The sequence below is a fragment of the Carettochelys insculpta genome, chromosome 4 (genome assembly GCF_033958435.1).
Source record: "Carettochelys insculpta isolate YL-2023 chromosome 4, ASM3395843v1, whole genome shotgun sequence".
Classification (NCBI taxonomy): Eukaryota; Metazoa; Chordata; order Testudines; family Carettochelyidae; genus Carettochelys; species Carettochelys insculpta.
Window position 1 is genome coordinate 16,672,288 of NC_134140.1, and position 8,349 is coordinate 16,680,636.

Here is an 8,349-nt window from a genome sequence, read left to right on the forward strand (position 1 = left end):
ACAGTGTGAACATCTATGAGTGGTTTGTTGGATAAGAGAGTTTTTACATCCCTGAAGGGAATTTTTGGACCCCCTTTGCTGTGGCAGCTTGTGGATCCGCTTTCATCACTGTGTATTAAACGTGCAGATTTATATTGATTGCATTTGAAATGAGAAGGTGTCTTGTGCTTGTGGTGCTGTTTTGCATCTGCAATTGTGGTGTGGCCTAGTGTACTCAATATCTGTTTTCCATGGTCTAGAGCAGTGATTCCCAACCTCTTCTGCAACAGGGCACACTTCAGTGAGACAAACAATTCTATGGCACACCCACTTTGCAAAGCCCCTGAGGCCATTTCTAATACATGCTAATACACGGAGCGAAGGATGCTAATGAGGCATGGATGCAAATTCCCCATGCCTCATTAGCATAATGTCATGTGATTTGGAGTCCAGAAGACCGTTCTTCCGGACTCCAAAAAGCCGTGTAGAAGCGTGGCCCCGGGGGCCCCTTCTTCCCAAAAATTTTCAGGAAGAAGGGACCTCCGGAAGAAGCACGTCCTTCCGGAAGCTCCCCCAGGGCCATGCTTCTATGCAGCATTTTGGAGTCTGGAAAAATGGTCTTCCAGACTCCAAATCATGTTATGCTAATGAGGCACCGGGAATTTGCGTCTGTGCCTCATTAGCATCCTTTGCTCTGTGTATTAGCATGCCTTGGAAGTGGCCTGTGTAGAAACGGCCTGAGAGGGGAAATTGACCAACCCTGTGCCAGCTGGGAATCAGGGAGCCTTGCTGCTTGAGCCCCCAGCCAGCAATTTCCTCTTCCTCACCGTTTTGCTGGGTGTGGGAAGAGGAATTGGCCACCCAGCCCCAGCTGAGGGCTCAAGCAGCAAGGCCGCCTGAGTCCCAGCTAGTATGGGATTGTCAATTTTCTTCCTGCAGCCACTTTGCAAAGCCTCTGTGAGGGGAAATTGATCAATCCTGCACCAGCTGGGAATCAGGCAGTCTTTTGCTTGAGCCCCCAGTCAGCCAAGGGTTGGTCAATTTCCCCTCACAGAGGCTTTGCAAAGTAGTCCTGGGAGTGAAATTGACAACCCCACACCACCTGGGACTCAGGTTGCTTGAGCCCCTATTTGGCACAGGGTCATCCAAGTGGAGAGAGAGAGAGAGCATGCACACACATATTCACCCTAATTTCACCCTCTCCTCCATCTCAGGCATTGCCCCCTAAATCTTAAGAATATAATAATTAAAATATAATAAATTTATAGATAGAATAAAAATAAATAAAAGGAAATGAGCAAGAAATACATGCAACATTGTAAAGCCAGACTCTGTATTTATGCTGCAGAGAGATAAGAACTGGTTACTCCCTGGCTTAACAAAAACTGAAGAAAAGCAAATTAAGGAAAAGATAAGGTACTTTTGTATTGGAAGGATTTGCAAAAGGAAGACATTTGATTTTTAACAAGGACTTAGATGCAAGTTTATATTCCAAATGAAACCACAACATGTAGTTCATTGGAGATGCAATATAAGAAATTATCCAGTGGTTGTTTATGTACAAAGTTACAGTCTATGAAACTGTTGTCATGTAAACATCATTGAACTTGATAGGAAATGAAGCAAACTGAGAGTAGGATCACATTTTCAAAAAAGTTTTATTGACTGTCTTTGAAATTTAGGCTCCTAAGTTTGAAAATGAGACTTAGACTCTTAAATCACATAGGCATTTAGACAAGTATCAGAGAGGTAGCCATGTTAGTATGTAGCTTCGAGAACAACAAGAAGCCTTGTAGCACCTTATAGACTAACAGATATTTTGGAGCATAAGCTTTCGTGGGCAAAGACCCACTGTTAGTCTATAAGGTGCCACAAGACTTCTTGTTGTTCTCATAGGCATTTAGAGTAAATTTTTAAGGGCCAGATTTTTAGAAATATGTAGCTGCCTAATGATACAAGCACATAATGGGATTTTCAAATGCACTTAGACACAAAACTCTCCTAACTTCAATGGAAATTAGGTACCTAGCATCTTCTGAAAACCTCCTTAGGTTCTGCTTTCGGCACCTAACTATATCTTTAAAAACCTGGTCCTAATGTCTCCATAAGCTATCAAGTCGTGTACAGGGAATTCACAACATGTTTAAAGTTCCTTTGTTTGGGGGCATGGATTGTTTGTATCTTATAGCTTGTTTGTGTGTGAACCCGTGGTCAAAATGTTCAAATATCGGTAGTGAAATTTAGGCTCCTAAACCCTTTATAGAACATTACAACTGGAAGGAACCTCAAGAGGTCATCAAGTCCAGTTCCCTGCCCCCATGGCAGGACCAAGCACCTTCTATATCATCCCTGTTAGTTAAGAACAGATTGGATCAATATCTGTGTCCAATGATAGAGATTCTACAACCAGCCTAGGCAATATATTCTAGTAATTTACCAAACTGACAGAATTTTTTTTCCTAATGTCCAACCTAAACCTTCCTTGCAATTTTTAGGCCATTGCTTAGTGTCATATTTTTAGAGGCTAAGGAGAAAAAATTTTCTCCATCCTCCTTGTAACAAACACCCTTTTGGGTACTTGACAGCAGCTATCATGTCCCCTCTCTTTTCCAAAACAAACAAACCCAGTTCTTTTAATCTTCTCTCAAAAGTCATATTTTCTAGACTTTAATAATTTATTTGCTCTTCTCTGGACCCTTTCCAATTTCACCAATCTTTCCCAAAATGTGGGGCCCAGAACTGGACACAGTCCTCCAGCTGAGGCCTGACTAGTGCAGAGTAGAGCAGAAGAATTACTTCTCGTGTCTTTCTCACAACACTTTGGCTCCCAAATAAGTAGCTGTTTTTTCAAAAGTGCTGAAGACCTAGAACAGTGGTGTCCAAAAGGCATGTAAGGGATTGCTGCCCCCCCACCCCAGCCAGTAACCTCCCCTCCATGGGGGCTGCCCCAGAACATGGCTGCAGCTGCCACTGCACGAGCTGCCCTGGAATGTGGCTGGAGTACACCAGGGCCAGAGCAGCTGCCTCCACCACAGCCGCCACACACTTGTCCCACCATGTGGTGGGGCCTGTGTATGGAGCTGCCGGAAGGGCGCCCCATGTGTGTGGCTCTCCTGAGCTGCACTTCGCCACGCTGCACTGCCCCATTCACCGCATATGGTGAACGGGGAATATACTGGACACTCTTGACCTAGAATTTCCCACTGATTTCAGTCCCAGTGCCAACAATGCTCAGGTCACTTATTTGAAAGCCAATATATGCACCGAGTAGACTAATTTTAAGCATTTTTGAAATTATTTACCCATAATATTCATGATAGCGCAGCCATTCTGAACTGGTGTGGGCGGTCTGCAGCTACGTATTTGGAGCCTCAGAAACATAAGACAACTACAACCTAATTGGAGGGTGGAGAAGGAAGAGGGTTATTGTAATGGAGTTATTGGCAATCACAGTGCGTACAAGCCACAGGCGTGGCACTATTGGAAGTGTAATGCTGACAGACCTGGGTTGCCAGCCCCAGGAATAGAACCTGCAAGCATAGGATCAAAAATCCTGCATTCTACCACGTGAGCTAAAGGCCAGCTGGCACTCAGTTGAGGGTGTAGAGCAGAGACTTCACTCACCCCAGATGAAGTCTCAGTGCCTCTGGGTACTACAGAAGGAAGGCTGGTTCTGTGGCTCAGCAGTGGACTAAGGGTCAGCAAATCTAAGTTCAAATTCTGCTGTAGCCTCAAATGACCTCTCTGACCGTTGGTAGTCTGTGCTTCAGCTCCTTCTCTGCACAAGGAGGGCAATGCTATTTCTCAACCCCCTGTGCCTTGTTTGTCTTGGCCAGTTAAGCTGTAAGCTCTCCACGGTAGGGATTGACTTTCTATGTGGCCCTTCAGTGCATAGCAAAACAGGGCCTCAATCCAGAGGAGTAGAGCCCTGCACAGATGCAAAACTGTGGATCCGCTTCCAATATGCATCTGCACAGCAAGTTATCTGGAGAGGAGTGGGGAGCAGTGATGAGCGAGGGGGGTGGGGTCTTGCAGGGAGTGGGAGTAAGAGGCAGCAAGGGGACAGCGAGGGTCTCGAGCGGAGGAGGGGAAGGGAATGGATTTGCATTGTGTGCTGCTGCTGCTGCTGCTGCTGCTGCTAGGGACTCACCCCTCTGGTGGCTTGCTGGGAGCTCTCCTCCTCTCAGGGAAATCAGCTGCCTCCCGCACACGTGCTCCCAGCTGCACTAGCTGGCAGCACTGATGGTGTGGGGCAGACAGCATGTGTCCCCAAGCTGCATCTGGGGCTGCGGCTCCCTCAGGTCAGTGCGTACCATGCGGGGAGGGGTTGGGCCTCGGGCAAAGCCGGCACTTGGTCCCTCGTGCAGGGAGATTTGGGAAGCTGTTGTGCTTCTTCCTGTCTGCAGCAGGGCGGGTACATGCCCCACCGCCCCCTCAGGGAGAGAGCCGGGCAGGTGCACCCGCCCCACTCTCTGCAAGAATGGGCTGTGGATATCTGTGTGGTTATCTAAGGCTATGTTGGGCTCTGCAGATGAGTATGGCAATGCTGCAGTCAGACACCTGCACCTGGCCTTTGCCACGTAACTCTGGCTAAGAGGCTGTTCAATGTACACTTTTGGGCTGTGGCTTGAGCCTGGGCTCTAACATCCCCCACAACCCCCATATGGTTCCTGCCAGAGCCCAAACAATTACCCTGCAATGAAAAGCCCCCTAGCCCTGAGAGCCTGAGTCATCTGGCACAGGTCAACTGCAGGTGTCTGATTACAATTCAGCCATACCTTTAGTGCTGTTGTAGTGCTGACTGATGCAATGAGATGAAAGACACCAAACATGGGAGTCATCTTACAGTGAAAGGGAGTCATTTCAGGGTCCGGAGTAACCAGGTCTGAAACTTCCTTTATGTTCAGCATGCAGAAACCCACACTGAGAGCTCTGGGTGTGCCGTAAGGTCCTAACCCTTGTGCTCAGTCAGTCAGTTGTAAGATCAGAGGCTTAATTTTGTCTTCTGTACTTTGGCCACATAAATACATTGATAGCCCCTCCTTTTTTATTTTTTATGCCTTTTAGGAGTTTTGTAAGTGACAGATGAAACAACGCTCTCTGGTTTGGTGAGGTAAACCTAGAATAAATCCAGCAACATGATTGGTCAGGGACAGCGGGGCTGCTGGTGTGGGGGAGTGGGCAGGCTCTGCATCTCAATAGGGGTGGGACCAAGGGTGGAAGGGATGAGGCCTAGGGCAGTTAGCCCTTAGCATTGCCTAGACAGCAGTGCTGGAACTCCTCCCACCACCCAGAGCTGCACACAGCAGTGTAATAATGCTGATGCAGCAGTTCAAAGGGGCTCAGAGCTCCAGCCAAATAATAGCAGTGGTGGTTGGAATTCCAGGGCCCCTTGAAATTTCTGGCCCTGGGGCAACTGTCCTCTTTACTTCTCTTCTGATGGCAGATGTGGTCAAGGACACAGCCTGCATTATTAAAGTATTGGCTTCAGTGGTAGTAGGAGCAGGCCCAACATAAACACATAAAAACAAAAGCTGATGTCACAATTTTCTTCATGTGAATTTATTAACTTGTCCTTTTTTTAAATTAATAACACTAAACTCATCTTTGAAGGGAAGGAAGAAAAATAACACAAATAAGTTATCCGCCTAGTTGGATTAAAAAACAGGTATTAAAATAGAATTTAGATTGACACAAAAAAGCTGAAAGAAGAATTGGATTGTCCGTGTTCTGAGGAAGACAGAAGGGAGTTCACATGATGATTAATAATTAATACAAATGCTAAAATTGTCCAAACCCATATGACTGGGAGCGTATAGCAGTCTCTAAGGAAACAAAAAGTATAATTCCTGCTAAAACTATAGCAATGGTTCTGGTTAGAGCTAGGCAAATACTTGTCAAATGATGTATTTAATTGTGATGTTTTTCTAATAAAAATGTATGTTCATATTTTTTCCACTATGCGCCTATCTCTAATTCTGTCGAGAACTGGATCTCATGAGGATGTCATGAGGAAGTAGTAGGTTTGAAACCAGAAATACAAATTCCTTTTTGTTGGGGATCAGAGTAAATTAAATACTCTTTGATTGGATCAGTTCAGTGCTTGCCACTCAACTCTGCCCTGAAGCCACAGTAAGCCACGCTCCCAACTTCTAGACATAGTTTATGGGAAGCCAATTTATTTTTATTTTATTTATTTTACAAGTTAATCTTTATTCTTGAGTATGTAAAGCTGACAAGTTCTTGGTACAGTCCGTACTGGGCTTGTAATGACCAGGAGATAGCTACAGAACTCTGAGGCCAGATCTACACCAGACCTTAAAGCTGACTGTAGTTAAGTCAATTCCAGCTATGGCAGTTGCATAGCTGGATTTGACTTATCTACAATCTATGTACCTGGTTGTCCTCAGTAAGGGTACGTCCGTAATCCAGCATGATTTTAGTTAGTCAGACAACCACTTATCATGACTGTGGCCGTTTCCCACAGTGCCATGTTTCCAGCCACCAGTTCTGGCTCTCAGTGTTCTCTGCTGTTCTTTAGCTGTAATTTACCCCATATGTCTCCTAAGAGCCCAGTAAGCAGTGAAAGTGTTGTCAGTGATGTTATGCAATATTGACCTCTTGTGGTCTGGCAAATTCTCTTGTTCAACACCAGTCAGGTCCCGAGGGTGCTGGACTAAAGAGTTTCAACCTGTACTCTAGTTCTGCTCAACATGCCAGCCAAGTACATGCCAGTGTGCTGGAAGGACATATAGGGTACATCTACAGTAGGAACTAACTTGGAAGTTACCTTCAAAGTTAGGCACTACATCGAAGTAGCCAGAGAGAGTCTACACAGATTTTCCCTTACTTTGAAATTAGCCCAACTTCAAAGTCCTTACTCCATTCCTGGGAATGGAGTAGTGAAAGAAGGGGGTGTGTAGATGCTCAACTTCGAAGTTGCTTACTTTGAAGTGGTACTTCAAAGTAAGTAACTTCATAGTTATTTTTGTAGTGTAGGCACAGCCATAGTGCATGAGGTATAGGCCTGGTGTAGGTTACATCACTCTGCAGTTGATGGAGGAGTTACTCTGGGGAACGCAGGAGACATGCTGTGACCTAGTCACAATCTGTTTTCTGGGCTGCTCATGGAAGCCACAGCTGAGCTCTAATCAGATAGGTATAATTAGAATTTTCTCCAAAAGGTCCATAATGAAGAAGGCCTGTCACTTGGGTCCTTGCGCATAAACATGTGGAAAAGAAGAATGAAGTGTTTGCTGTTGCCGGTAAGAACACTAACTAGCAGAATTTAGAGGAACCCTTTGCCTGGTGATTGGAAACTAACAAAATATCTTGCACAGAAATATTATGGTGAAATCTGCATCCTATCCTAGATAAATGATTATGGAAGACCTTTCTCCTATTCTAATGTATTCTTAGGAGGATATGCTCCATGGCCTGTTGCCAAGGCTTTCAAAACAGGTGGCTAGCTTAAGTCAATGGGATTGCCTGAGGGCTTTCAATGGAGCTATTCATGTGCTTAAATTTGGGCATATGCTTAAGTACGTTACTGAATCAGAGCACTAATCCTAATATTGTACGGCATCTAACTGACTTGATATTCCAAAATATGCAGTGTCCAGTAGCTCTTACTGATTTCTTTGGGAACTGCTCAGCGTTCAGCCCTTTGGGAAAATCAGACCACTGATTTAAATGCTTCAATATGTATTTGGAAGGTTTCCTTCAGGAATCTACCTACTTAAGTTCTTGACCTATATAAATACAGAGGATTAAACTCTGCTTGTAAATCTAATGAAGCCAATGGAAGTACCATGGATATCAAACTAGAACACAGATGAGAGTGGAATTTGGCCCCTAGGGTAGTCAGATAACAGCAAATTATGAGAACAGCTGATTGAGGAAGAATTGAAGAGGGGAGATAAAACAGCAAGCTAAGAGATGGGTATTCTGCTTTGTAGGCAGAAGGGGAGATTTTTCCCCTGAGAGCAGGGAAGTAGTAGTATTGCATGTATTTCTTCCCTGCTCCTGTTTTAATTTTGTTGAACGGATCAAAAGTCCTGGTGAAAAGATGAAGTCCTACAAAAATTAGTGACCTGATCCTTTCCTCAAGTCCCTGTTGCCCTGAACTGGTGGCAGCTGAGCGTGCAGTTACTGAAAACAGAAAATGGCCCTTAAAATGTAGTTGGAAGGGACTGTGTCTTAAGCATCCATGAAGCCTGTGTCTGAACAATAGTAACTCCAGCAACTGAAATGTTTAGGGCCCCAGTTGTGTACTTACATGACTTCCATCATTGTTCTACCTACTCATCTAACTTACTAGGGCCCTAAACATACAGGTTTGTGCTTGCTGCCCTGACCCACAATCCTGGG